Source organism: Aphelocoma coerulescens, chromosome 1 (assembly GCF_041296385.1).
Source record: "Aphelocoma coerulescens isolate FSJ_1873_10779 chromosome 1, UR_Acoe_1.0, whole genome shotgun sequence".
Lineage (NCBI taxonomy): Eukaryota > Metazoa > Chordata > Aves > Passeriformes > Corvidae > Aphelocoma > Aphelocoma coerulescens.
This window is the reverse complement of record NC_091013.1, coordinates 50,156,922-50,171,145: the sequence shown is the minus strand read 5'-3', so window position 1 is coordinate 50,171,145 and position 14,224 is coordinate 50,156,922. Positions and strand designations below refer to the sequence as shown.

The 14,224-nt window shown below is 37.8% G+C and overlaps 1 protein-coding gene across 1 annotated transcript in view; it reads left to right on the top strand.

The window, feature by feature from the left end:
• The first annotated feature begins 10,298 nt into the window (after positions 1-10,298).
• SCEL (sciellin) overlaps positions 10,299-14,224 on the top strand; it is a 123,010-nt gene continuing 119,084 nt past the window's right edge. The window contains exon 1 of the mRNA XM_069008589.1: positions 10,299-10,411. The gene's annotated coding sequence lies outside the window, so the exon portion shown is untranslated. The remainder of the gene's footprint in view (positions 10,412-14,224) is intronic.

The window sequence follows — 14,224 nt, the reverse complement described above, 5'->3', positions numbered from 1 at the left end:
CTGATTTTGTCTAAACTCCAGAAATCAAATAACATTTCAAGATACTTTGTAAGTTAATAGGTTGTAATAATTTTGTTAGAAGTCTATCCTATAATAAAAAGGACGCTAGAAATGTCCTACAAGTTTCCTTTTTTCATTAGGAGATAAACTTACTTAGGACAAGTTTTCAGGATGGTAGGTTCTTTGGAGTTTGTCCTTTTCCCATTTCCCTTTGGGATTCATTAATTCACTGCCGCTGAGTGTATCTTTCTCGTGACTGGATTTGTGGGTAGTATCTCCAAGAAAGACAAATAAACAGCCATTGTCAATCTTTTTTTTTTAAGAACAATCATATTTTTTACATTTCTCTACAGCTTTGTTTCCTGAGAGAGCTGTCAGGTAGATTTCATGTTCTATTATGCCTACTACATTTTTTTCTTGTGAAAGTGACATCCCTTAGCCATAGAAAAATCTCTGCTTCTGCTCTTAAAAGATGACTGGGAAGAGATTGTTATGCTAAAAATTGCATCAGATTTAAAACTAGTGAATATGATGGTATAAAATTCGTGGGGAAGTTCAAGGTAGTTCACACTGGCTTATTTTTCAGTTGCTTTTCAGAATAAATGTAATTAAATTTTTATGTTACCTTGAGAATAAATCAAATGCAAACCAGAATGTTTTTAAGGTGAAATGAGCCTAGGTGAATATAGGTTTCAGTGTAATTTTAATTTGCTGTGTTTGTACACACATCTGCCAGTTGTCTTTCCTGTTACAGAGTTTAGGGAAGTATTTGCTTTGGAAAGAAAAGGCAAATTCAGCCACCATCTGGAAGCAAGCTGTGAGAAAGCAGCTCCTCCACAAAAAAAAAATAATATTTAGGAAACAGGAGGTCAACTGATTCCAAAAACCACATCAAGAACTCTCACTTAAATAGAAAAAAAAGGCAAGTGAAAATTTTGCATGAGAGAAGACTGCAGAATGAGATGTAGAGATGTTTGTCCAGCATAATGGGTTTTAACCCATGACACACAGACTTCTGGGGACTTTAAATTTCTTCTAAATAATAAAACCCCCCAAGTTAATTAAGAAATGCAGGATGATTATTTCCCAGTGAGTTTACATTGTTCTATATGCTACTGAAAAATGGCCAAGCTTCCAAAAGTAGAAAAGGTTGAAAATGACATCTCTACTACATTAGCTCACCATTGTGGGAACATTTGAACTGATCCTGTCTTTGGAGTAGCTGTATTCAGTTACAAGGTCATCTTTTGACTGTGAAGCACTTTTATGAACCAGAAGGCTCTGAGTTTGTTCCAGGTAGGACTGCTGGTTTAAAAATAGAATTTAAAAGAAAAAAAAAAAAGAGGGAATGAAAAATGATGAGGATTATAATAAAATCTAAGAAGTTTCTAATATTAACTCTTCACTAAATACCTTTGAAGCCTTTATAAGATTTGGAAAACTTTGAGAAATCATAAACAGTAACTTATCTGTGTTCTTGTACATCCATGGTGAAATTAAAGAGGGCTGCAGAGTGATCTTGAGCATGGTACTTAAATGTTAGCTCAGTCACTGTCTCTGTGTTGTATCGCCTCCACCTCAGACATATCTGTTCATCAAGGGGCAGCACCAAGCAGTGCAGATTCGAGGTGCTTAGTGCCATTTGCCCTTGGCTTCCTGTCTCTGGAGGTAGGTGAACAGTATGGGCCAAGTTGTTGTTTAAATATATTTATTTAAATGCTGTTAACAGCAGTGTTAAATGTTAGTGACCAGGCCAAATACATAATATATATTTTGTGGCTGCTTTTATGGTTTCCCTTATCATCTTATATACTTGCAGTAAAATGTATTTAGCAGACTGAAAGCTTACAGAGCAGCAGAGAGTGCCTGAGAAATCTTTTACTTGAAAGTAGGCACCAGCAGTCTCTTCTATAGAGAACTCTGCTGGGCTCACGTTTTTCTTTCATAGAATAACCTAATGATTAGCACAGTTGCCAAGGAAATGAGAGACCCATATCCCATTACCTCCTCTATCTGAAAGAGCTGTAAAACAAGACTTCCTGGGAGAATATATCAAAAGACTGGATATTGGGATAGTCTTCAAATCTGTCTTTTTTCTCTAACTTCCTTTCTCTCAAGAGCCACATGAAAATAGCAGAAGGATATTTAATTTTGAAGCCTAAGGTATAAGGCACTCTCTGGTATGGCAGAATACCACAGTTCAAGTCATAGAATAGTTTCTGTATTTTCTTTAATGAGTGTTTCACTGAAACCACGTGTATTGCAATAGAAATGCCATTTTGTGGACTTTTTTCCTAATTTTTCCTAGAATATATTAAACCTACTTAAACACTTTAGCTAACTAAAAATTTATTCTTTGAGTTTTGCACATATGGCTTAAGCCTCAAAATCCCATGATGTATCATTTCTCTTGCTGGGATAGTCTCTTGATTTCTTCCTCTTTTTCTTATATCTTGGGTAAAAACTGAGGAGAACATTGGTGGATCTCAGTTGCTTTGGAAAATTAACTCCCATTCTCAGAGTTCCAAAAGCTCTGGGCTTCCTCACATAAAATTCGCTGCTATAGTGAAGAGTTAAGTAATGTCACAGAATATCCCAGCCTTTTCAAAATTTGTCTTAATTTTGAAGCTGTAAACTCTGTCCAGAACTCCGTAACTTGGGTCCAAAATAGATAAGAGACTCGGTGAGTGATAGCTATCCTATACTGCTTGCCACCAGTTATGAAGAAGATTGTCTGGTAACTCAAAAGACAACACTGATAGTGCTGCAATATTTGCAGCTAAGAAGAACATGTTTTCAGAGTGTTTTCATAATCCAACTAATTATAAACAATGGGAGTGGAGTGTTTGTTACAAACTTTACTTAATTACAGTCCACTTTTATTTGGATGCACAATATGCCCTAGACTTTAGTGAGTTTTAATGAAACAGCACATCTAAAAGTTGCAGTGAGTGTTTTTGAGAAAAATTCATGAAGGAATGCTGCTTTTGAGAAGACTGTTTCCTTTCCATAGTTTCAAGAGCACAAAATGCAAACTTTTTCTTAGGTAAAATGGCAGATCTTTGCCCTTCTGGAGGATAGTAGTGGAATCAAGAAAACGTCTGTCTTTGGTAAAGTAATTGTTGTGTCTTTCCCATTCAGTACAAAAGAACACAAAAATTCCTAGAGAATAGGTTCTTCAGGGAATTCATTACCTGGGAGATATTTTTTCCTCTATCTGTCTTAAAGACGGAACTAAATATATGAAGAAGAAAGAAAAAGGTGTCATGGGTAGTATTTAAATATATCAATAATGCACAAGATTTCAGTGAATTTTAGCACCCCGGAAAGTTTAAACAATCTGCAGTTCTCTTGCTAATATAATGAAGGAGAGGGGAAGATGTAGCATTGGGTGCTATATTTCTTAGGGCACCCATTTGGAGTAATTTTTTGTCTGCAAAAAAAAACTGCCTGCATTTCCTTTCCTCACAGAAACTCTTAAGCTCAGAGCAAGTATTGCTATGGTGATAACATATTGACTTTTTCTCACAAAGCAAAAAAATGGAATCCCTCCTATGTCTGAAAAAGATGCATTTTTTTACTGCTTACCTGTGACTGGTGCCTTCAGTCCCTGCCAGGAAAGGCTTCCAGAAACAGTAATAGTTATATTTTTATTTTCAACCCAACAGAAGTTACATCACAAACAAAAAAAAACCAGCATTACTAACAATTTCAAATATTAAAGCCAAGAATAGCTGTGAATAATGAAGCAATAGAAAATATTAGTTAAATTTTCAGGTTCCACTGTGAGTCATTGCTCAGAAATAAAAAAAAGAAAAGAGAATAAATCAGTTTATGATACAGATATTTCATTCTGATCTTAGGAAAAAAATTTTTTTTAAAAAATACAAATGTAGCAGGGCAGAAGCATCCATTGTGTAAATGGCAACTCAGCTGCTCTCCACCTTCCTCATCAGGCATCCCATATCAAAGTAATGAAAAACCACTGTGACACAGAGAGGACTAGGATATGTGTGTTTGCCACAAATATGTTCTTGGCAGCTGTGTAGCAATAGTTCCTGGGCTTTTTTATTATTTCTCATCTTTGCCAAAGCCAGAGAGACACTTCTGTGCTATACAGGAGAGGGGATGTGCAAACTGTCAGCTCAGTGGCTATAGAGATTGGTGTTTCTGCTCCTGAATCTTCCCACTGTAAACCTATGGCTGAATAATTACTTACTATAAAGGAAGAACACCCTGTGAAAAAAAGAAAAGAAAAGAAAAGAAAAGAAAAGAAAAGAAAAGAAAAGAAAAGAAAAGAAAAGAAAAGAAAAGAAAAGAAAAGAAAAGAAAAGAAAAGAAAAGAAAAGAAAAGAAAAGAAAAGAAAAGAAAAGAAAAGGAGAAAAGAAATTTTAACTACTTTAATATTTAACTACTTTAATATTTTTAATTGCCTCAGAAACTGACCTACCTGTAGTTTAGACATTTCAGTCTTTCGTGAAATGATTTGCCAATTTGCTGTTTATTGAATAGTGAGAGGAAAGAAACAGTCCTTGTTCCTGCTATTTTCTAGTAAAGTGACACTAGTGCTTTTGTTGCTGTTATCAAAGACAAATGAAATACAATACTGCATAGTTGGAAAGACTGTTTAGAATTAAAGTTTGACGTTTTTCAGAGCATTCTAACTCTTTAGACCATTTTGAAAATTCTGGATGGGCTTTTATATGATTATGGCGGGTATGGACTCAGGATATTCCAAAAATGCAGAAAATCCTTCAGAGGGCAGTTCTATATCAAGTTTCTCTCACCTGCAAATGGGAGAATAGATAAAAAGCGGTGATCTTATTCCAGTCTATTTCAATATAATATAAATTATGATTCAGAATATTTCTCGTATGATTTCCTTAGAAACTGTAAGAGAGTAGGAGGTTGGAGGAATAAACCACTGCAGAGTTTGCCTCTACATCTTAAATAAAAAAAATTTCTAAGGATCATTTTATTGAAAATGCAGATCTATTTTGATTTCATTTTGGTTTGCATCTGATGGTACATTTAGAAATTAATTATTTAGAAGTAAACATGAAAGTATTAATATCTGAATTTTACATGAACTCATTACAATACAGTGTAGATTATACTTTCTAATAGCTTTCAAAGCACTGATATTTCTTCATAAATACTCATGAAACAATTTCTAAACACAGTCAAAACCTAATTCCCCAAATTTAACACTTGTGGCAGAGAAGAATTCAATGGAAAACTATGTAACAGTAACTATAATCATGGAAGAATCAATAATATTAGCAAATGTAAGAGAAATCAACCTTTTTTATTTATCAATGTAAGTTCAATTCTAGTGTAAGCATTTTAAAATTCACTGTCAAAACCATCAATAAGAAGGGCCGAAGTGAAGACCTAGGAAACGACAAGCTCATTAGTGTTACTTCAATTTTTGGGAAAATAATGGAATTAGTCCTTCTAGAAAGTACTATTCCCCAAATGAAGCAGGTGGCAGGTGATTGAGAAAAATCAGCACAGATTTACCAAAGGTGAATCATACCAGATTAACCTGAACACCCTCTACAATAACATAACATCTGTCCACATGGGGAAAGCACTGGATGTTGTTTACCTGGACTTCAGCAAAGTGCTTGACACTATTTCCCACAGTTTTCTCCTAGACACACTGGCAAGATAGAGATTGGATGTGTGATCAGTGAGATGTGTAGCAAAGTGGCTGACGGGCTGCACTCAGAGGGTGGTGATCAATGCTTTTTACCCAGGCTGGCAGTCTGTTACAATCAGGGTCCCTTAGGGATCAATACTGGGCTTCAGGCTGATAAACATCTTCATAAATTATCTGGATAGAGGTATTGAAAACACTCTCACCAAGTCTGCTGATGACGCCAGACTGGATGGTGAGATGGACTTGTCAGAAGCGAGAGCCCTTTGTCAGAGACAAGCAGGCAGAGTGGGCCAGCAAGAACTGCATGAAGTCTAACAAATGCAAGTGCAGGTCCTGCACCTGGCATGACAAAACCAAAAAACCCAGTGCAGGCTGGGATCTGTGTAGCTGAGAGCAACCTTCCTGTAGAAGACCTGGGGCTCCTGATGGACAACAATATGAACATGAGTCAAGCTGCAGCAACAAAGGCAAATCAGGTCATGGGCTCTATCCATGAGCAGAGATAAAAATATGGTCACCCACTGTATCCAGCATGTATTAGGCCACAGCAGGAGTACTGTGTCTGGATCTGGTACCCACTATTCAAGAAAGATGTGGACAGACTGGAGAGGGTCTAAATAAGGGGCAGGAAGATGATCAAAAGGCTGGAGAACCCGTCCTATTGGGAAAGACTGAAGGGTTAGGTCTTTTCACCCTGGAGAAGACATAGGAGGGACCTCATCATAGTATTCCAGTACCTGAAGAGCGGCTACAAAGAAGACAGTCCCTTCACTAGGTGCCACATGGAGAAGACATGGGGCAACTGGTAGAAGTTGCACCAGGAGAGTTTTCATCTTGACATAAGAAAGAAACGTTTACAACGAGACCAGTCAGTCACTGGAACAATCTCCACAGGGATGCAGTAGAGTCCTCGTTATAGGAGGTTTCTTTCAAGATGCAATGCAACAGGATTCTAGATAATGTCATCTAGGCTCCCTTTCCTGTGAAAGGCTGGATCAGATAATATTTCTTGTTCCCTTCCTGAAGAGTGTGACAGCCTGCTTATTTAGTTGTCAGGTATAAACATCAAGTCAAATTATTTCCAGGTATCTTGTAATTGATAGTAGGTTTCTGTGACAAATCGAAATGCTGTTTTAATTAGATGGTCAAATGAACATCTGAAGTAATCAGCTGCAGAGTGAAGATTGTAAGTTTCTTCCTTCCTTTGTTTTGTGTTGAATATTTAAAATTTATATAAATGTAAACACTCTGGAGTTCAGAATAAGTGTTTAACATTAGATGCAAAACTAACTGTAACAGCTACTAAAATACTTTCGTGACATAGTTTGGGGAAGAAATAGAATATTTCCACATTTTATGGTGGGGAAGACATATATAATGAGACTAATATAACAAGTGAATTATTTTTATTGGCTCATCTGTAGTAATTGTGTCACAAAATTCTTGGTCAAGGACACTGAATCTTATCATTCTGATCATGATGGATGCTATAAATCATGAAATCTCACTGAACTCAATATATTAGAAACCTGAATCTCTCCTGAGAGAAAGGCATTGCCTGGTAATATGAGCTTTTCATTATGAATCAGAAATGTCTCTGTTTTGCCTTACTGGACTTCAGTGCTTTCCACTTAGTCAGTGTAGGATCTATCATGAATCAAAAATGGAGCATTGACGAATGTCAACAATGCAAAAATGCTTTTCATTTTAAAGTGTAGTGATATGTAATAGTAGGAACACTGTGTCCTGTGTTGGTCACTGTGTTCTTCTAAAACTTAGGTGAACTGGAAAGTGTTCAGAGGAAATCAAGAGAATGATAAGAAGGTTAGAAAAGTTTAACTATGACGAAAGGTTGAAGAGCTTACTGATACCACTATGACACCACTGTCGGTTATCTTTGAATGTTCATGGTGATTGAAAGAGGTCCCTGATGACTGGGGAAAAGCAGATGTTACATGCTTTTCAAAAAGGGCAGGAAGAATGATAAAATGAACAATAGGCCACTCAGTCTCCCTTCAGTCTCTCAGAGGATTACGGAGAAAGACCTCACGGAAATTGTTTTCAAGCACGTGAAGAACAAGAATGTGTTTGGGAACAGAGAGCATGGATGTACCCAGGCCAAAGTATGCTTGACTGATTGCCTTCTTAGATGCTAGTGACTCTTTGTATGGGCTGGAGGGAGTGGTGTACATCGTTTGCCTTGGAACAAGCAAGGCCTTTGATAATAGTGTCCCGTAACAAACATGTAGCCTAGAAGAGGAGATGCAGACTGGATGAAACACAAAGTGGATGAAAAACTGTCTGAAACTCCGGGCTTTATGGTAGTGGTCAACAAATTCAAGTTTAACTGGCAGTGATACTCCTCAGTACTGTGATTTAACCCTAGCTGGCAACTCAGACCCACACAGTCTCTTGCTCAAGTCCCCGTGTGCTGGGATGCTGAAGAGAACTGGAAGGGCAAAAGGGAGAAAACTCATGGACTGAGATAAAGGCAGTTAAATAGGCAAGACAAAATACTGCATGTGCAAGAAAAGCACAAGGAATTCATTCATCACCTCCTGTGGGCAGGCAGTTCAGCCATCTCCAGGAAAGCAAGGCCCTAACATGCATTATGGTGACTTGGGAAGACAAACACAATTACGCCGAACATGCCCCCCTTCCTTCTCCTTCCCCCAGCTTTCTATGCTGAGCATGACACCATATGGTGTGGGGTATCCCTTTGGTCAGCTGGGCTCAGCTGTCCCAGCTGTGTCCTCTCCCAACTTCTTGTGCACCCCCAGCCTCCCCACTGGTGGTGTGGGGCGAGCAGCAGAAAAACCTTGACACTCTAAGCACTGCTCAGCAGTAACTGAAACATCCCAGTGTTATCAACACTGTTTCCATCAGAAATTCAAAACGTAAGCCCATATTGGCAAAGAAAATCACCCCAGCCAAAACCAGCACAATCAGGGGCCAGTACTGGGATGATTCTACTTAATACTTTCATGAGAGGAACCTCATGAAGTTTAGCAAAAGCAAATGCAAAGTCTTGTATCTGAGGCAGAACAAATGCATGCAGCAATACAAGCTGCTGAGGTAGCAGTAGCGCAGAAAAGGACCTTGGGGTGGCCAAAAAACTGAATGTGAATCATCAGATTAGAATGTAGGTAGCAGGTCAAAGATGTCAAAGTATTTATTCCCCTTTACCTGGCATTGTGAAGGCCACATCTCGTATATTGTGTTCAGTTTTGCACACCCCAGTACTAAAGTTAGTCCAGCAAAATGTCCTTAAGAGGGTTGAGTGACTGAAGTATACATTGTATGAGATGGAGTGAACTGGATTTGCTTGATCTGGAGAAGGGAAAGTTAAAAGGGGGCTGAATTTCTGTCTTCAGTGACCCAAAAGTCCCTTGTAAAAGCAGACTCTTGCAGGAGGTGAACAGCAAAAAGACAAGAGGTATTTATTTGCCACAGGTTGCAATAAAGAAAAGTGTAACTGAATTTAAGGAACAAAATTTCAGGGTGAAAATTGTTAGGCACTTGAATAGATTGCCAAGAAATGTAATGAAATTTACATCCTTGGAAGTTTCCCTGAACAACCCTATATACTCTTCCGTTCTGTTCACTCTGCTGTTAACACTTCTAGAAAGACAAACTGGTTAATATGTTTTTGGTTAAAAAAAATAAAATCTGATCTTCCCTAGGAGCACAAGAAAGATCTTTGAGGTTCTTTCCAGAACTTCACTTCTATGAATCTTTTGAGGCTAGCCCTACAGAACATAAATTGTGTTTCGCAGCAGCTAGATGTTGGGTTTCTTGATAAATATTAAAATTTATGCCTGCAAATAAGGCATAAGGAATAAGGCTTTCTCTGGAACTCTGGAGTATTCAGGCACCTAAAAACTGGAGTCAAACAAAACCAGTGTGTGGATGCACACTGTGAAATATAAACAAACATAAATGTATACAAGACAGAGATAACAGTTTTTAAGTTTAAGGAATTTATTCAGCCTTCTCTGAATTTGTGATATGGTCAGTTTTTGCCCGTAGTAGGACCTATTGCAGAGTTGTGTGCTTATGTAACTGTTACAGAGCACAGGTAGAAACTAGACATTGAGATGTTCTCTCTTGGTCTTTTTCTTTTTTTCTTTTTCTTTTTTTCTTGAATCAGCTGCTCAATTGTTAGTATACTCAGCAAGGTTAGACAAGACGTTGTGAGAATTAATGCCAAGTCAGCATTTCTTAAGTGCTTTGAAGATTAAAGACAATATAAAGCACTAATTATCAGTACTAATTAGCATCCCACCAAACATGACTCACTGACTGGTTTTTCAAGTCTTTAAAGCGTTGTCAGCAATCTTCTGGAAAGCTTGAAGACCTTTTCCTCACAGACAGAAAGTGAGAGCTGAAAAGCATTGATGTAAAGCCAGTGAACAGCTCTGGGTTTATCTGACTCCAGTCAGAGTAAATTCAGTGTCAGGTGAGTCAGAGGCTGACTTTTAATTTGGGACCACTCTCCAAGCCATGTAGGTAATCATTAAACAAATGTAATGGGTCAGATTCATAATTCATACAATTCTATGAAATGAAATATTCTCTTTCCCAGGATATATACCCAGTGAGGCTGCTCCGTAGATACGACTGACTCCCTGGCTTCCATCCCTGAGGATATTTTTCAGGTGGTAATGTTGAAACTACTCCCATGCAAGTCCAGTGGCATAAGAGACTCCTGTCTTTTTCATCCTAGATTTTTTTATGCAGCTGAGGTAAGAAACAACATATCTTAATCTTAGGGGTGTTGTCTCTGTGTGAACTAGGAGTCTTAGATCTAATTATGTTCTATCTAGAGCTAGATACGATTGATAGTTATCCAGAGCTGGAGATGTATTCAGATGATGAAGTGTGGGTGTCCACCCCAGGACAAGATCAACAGCTTTTTTGAGTCCAGTGACTGGACCAATTATCTCTCTGCTAAAGTAATAGAAGCCCTCAAACTTCTCTTAAATGTAGAACATCTACATTGGAGAAACAGACTTGAGCAGGTTGAATACCATCTGTGTCCATCAGGCAAGTTTATGTTAAATGTCCCCATTGGCCTAATCAATTACAATTGAACTGAGCAAGCCTAACACACGTGAGAAGAATTAATCCCTTCTCAAAATGTGATAGAAGGATCTTAATGAGGCAGAGAATTGTTAGTGATGCCTCTCCTTTTGTCAGACTGTGCCATGTGATGTTACCCTTCCATGCTGGAGCATTTGGGAAGAAGCAGCTGGTTGGCTTGAATACCATCCTTTCCCTGAGGGATTCAAATCTATATCTCTAGAGAGTCAGCCTAAACAGCGGATGGTCTGTTTTGAGAGCAGATGCTTTCCATCTCATTTCCCAAAGAGGTGCCAGCTATTGCAGCAAGAACTTCAAAGTTTATTGCACCATAAAAAGGTAATTGAGTTTCTTCCTGGGCAAACCATATAACCATTACATTGTCTTACAGGAAATGTCATTTCGTTTTGTGAGGAGCCTGATCCCATAATTTATCACTGGGCAGGTATTTTTATCAATTAGCAATTCCCTGATATAACACTTGATACCCTGACACTTCCACTGACCTATTTTAAAAGGCAGGAATTTCCACACCTGCATTTTGTGCCTAGACCTAGCTTTCACTACCTTGGAGAGTCATGGACAAAGGCAGAGGACAGCTTAATTGCTGGTCACAGGCAGGCTTGGGCCAAATCACTTGGCTTTTTAAGACTGTTGCTCTTTTAGGCACACATTTAAATCCAGAGCATGTGGGGAACATGCAGAGTTTAAACAGTTATGCAGAAACAGAGGAAAGATTATGTGAATCTCAGATTTGGATTTATTGTAAAAGTATATATGCAAGTGCTTTTTAGGCCTTTGCCCAAGATGTTATCGTAACTACTAAAAATAATTCATGACATCTGTCTGCAGGCACAGTTTTAAATTACAGCTGCTTCTCATTCACAAACTTTCACGTGTGTGTATGTGTTCGGGGTACATTCCTCAAACCTTTATTGATTTCTGGGATGAACAGACCTGACAGTAAGAGGAGACAGAGCTGCTAACTTCTGCAAGCTTCCAAGATTTAATGTACTTTCTATAATCCCTGAGAGTATGAAAAGACCAGCCTTAGCCTATTAATTATCAGCATTAACACATAAGATATAAATTAAAAATCACAGAATCACAGAATGGGTTAGTTGGAAGGGACCACAGCAGGTCATCTGGTCCAAACTCCCTGCTCAACCAGGGTCATTCTAGAGCACAAAATATAAAGCTTAAGATATAAATCAAAATATGCATTTCCTTAGACAAGTGGCTTTCTAGAAAAGTAAAATTTTTGGCATTGTTCCTGAAGGAGAAAATGGAAAAAAACCAGAATTACTGTAATTGGAGAAGTTCAAAAAATAGCTTACAATGTTAAGACTCTAGAGGCTTTGAAAGGAAATGCTGTTACAGGCAAAGGCCATAGGCAATAAACATCTTAATTGTTTAGAGTTAGAGGTCTTAGATGCTTTCAGGCATCTGTGTCTATGAGCAGTGTACAAGAAAGTTTGGCTACTGACCTGGGCATCATGCGCTCGAAAAGGAAGGAATTTGGAGCTTCAGAATAGGAACCAGTGTATCTGACTTCATGGAGCATGCTGCTACAGAGTAGAAGGTATTTAGCCTTCTACAGTACCTGAATTCTGCCCTTCTCTGAAGCTCTGGTGCCTTCACAGGCTGCATAGAAATGTCTTCTTATGCTACAAGTGCACAGCCTTGAATTCCATGTAAAAGACAGTGTATATGTCACACTGTCCTGTGAAGGGCCAGGAGTTGGAATCAATAATCCTTGGGGGTCCCTTCCAACTCAGGATATTCTAAGGTATCTATTTTTTTCTAACAATCAAGGAAGTCCATTTTATTAAAAAAGATGTATAGGCTGAATTATTTTACCTTTTCATATTTTAACCCATAATCTGGGATTATATCCAAGGCCATCTGAAACAGGAACATTTAAGTTGGATGGATTTATCTTCATAGTTTAATTAGTTTCTTTTTATATGTGGTAAAATATATATATTGGTTTTGTGGTGGTCACCAAAATGAAAACGAAATGCCACAGTACCAGTTTGTTGTCACATTTGCAGTTTCTAAAACCCACTGCCATTCATGTTCTTGCTTACAAGTTGCTGAGGGGATTCTTAGTTGTTTTGTTTGTTTGCAGTTTTGGGTTTGTGCTTGCTTGTTTGTTTATTTTTTGTTGGTTTTTTGTTGTTTTGTTGGGGTTTTTTGGGGGGTTGCATTTTATGATTCTATTTTATCATAGTTTTGAGTATATGTGTCATATCTGAGAGGCTAATCAAAGAAGAATGAGTGCAGAAGACATTTAATTTGCACAGCTTCTGATGGTCCAAGTGTTAATCCTGACAGGCTTTTCTGGGAACTGTCTAGATCTGCAGTCATATTCCAGTTTGGGATGCTGATGGAACTTGAACAAGTTTAAAATATCTGTTGGGAAATCTGAAAGGTAAATAAACTTCTTGAAAATATAAAACATAAAGTTCTGAAAGGAAGAGGCGGAATGATCCTCCTGTTGTCAGCGAGGCTACAAAAGCATATTATCAAGCATAACATTTAGGGACAAAAATAATGATGTCAAGGGATTGTTCATTAGTCATTGTTTTGAAATAGAAGGAGCTGTGTACTATGAATGGCTGCAGTCATCAAAAAAGACCTCTTAGTTTACCTGGAAGTGATAACAAGGACTGACTTTATACCAAATCAAAGCTTCTTTAGAGACATATGGAAGCGAACTGCTAAAGAATTCGTAACAAAAAAATTCACGGTATAAGCTAAAAAATAAGCTAGTTGAGATACGAAAACTAAAATGAATTTTCAGTGGAGAATGGGCAACTCATTTACCTTAATTAAAGAAAGATGAGATTTGAAATGGGCTAGAATCTTACTGCAAAGGCCTTCTAGCACATATAATGTACCGCCATAAAGAGAAAAACATTATATTTCTTCATGGTACATTGCATTTTTATTTCTTCAGTTTTCTACTTAGAGAAAAAAATCTTTTCCCCAGGAAATGCATAAAGATGTTATATTGCAAACACATGTTTATATAATTATATATATGCACATAAATATCTCCCACCAGAAAGGAAGGTGAGTCATTTAGATGCTAGTATTATCACTTCTGAGCAAAAGTTTTGGGCATGTATGTCTTAAAGAATCATCATCAGATTTCACTATCTTAAATGCTACTGCTGTCTCAAATTTCATGTTCACTGACTCACTGATTCAAACCAAGAGCTCCTATTTCTGAGGGGTGACCTCACTGTCGGGATGTGAGGAGGATGGTGGCAAAAGGCTTTTCTTTCAAAGCTCCACTATTTACTTGGCAGAAAATAATTCAAGATTTATTATGCAGCTGAGAAATAAATAAATAAAAGGGTGATTTTGAACTTAGTAAACTGGTTAGGACCTTGGAAGGCAAAGACTGGTACTCCAGTGACTGAATTCTTACGGGTGCTAAGTGGGTATGGGCCAGTTCTAGGTGTTAA